This window comes from Lupinus angustifolius, chromosome LG17, assembly GCF_001865875.1.
Source record: "Lupinus angustifolius cultivar Tanjil chromosome LG17, LupAngTanjil_v1.0, whole genome shotgun sequence".
NCBI classification, from domain to species: Eukaryota; Viridiplantae; Streptophyta; class Magnoliopsida; order Fabales; family Fabaceae; genus Lupinus; species Lupinus angustifolius.
Window position 1 is genome coordinate 13,705,665 of NC_032025.1, and position 348 is coordinate 13,706,012.

A 348-nucleotide genomic window follows, 5' to 3' on the forward strand; every position below is an offset into this window, starting at 1 on the left:
ATCAAGGCATTGTTGATGAATCATCGTCCAACAACGCCGTCCCTCTCAACATCACGGTGCTCTAAGTCATCCCGTCAATTTCCTCTCCACTACTCCATTATTAATCATATGCATATGAACACTAACCGCAGTTAGATGATTAAATCTTTTAATCATTATTTACCATGCTGGACCCACCTTAAGTCATCTCCTTCAGGAATGCTTTTTGTAGGTCCCGATCTTACGTTAACACGTAATATAAAGAAAATACATCCCACCACTACGACCATCACTGAATACCCTGGACGGTATCAGACCAAGCCACTTACGGTTAGACGATCTCGCTCCGTGGTATCACGTATCCTTTTT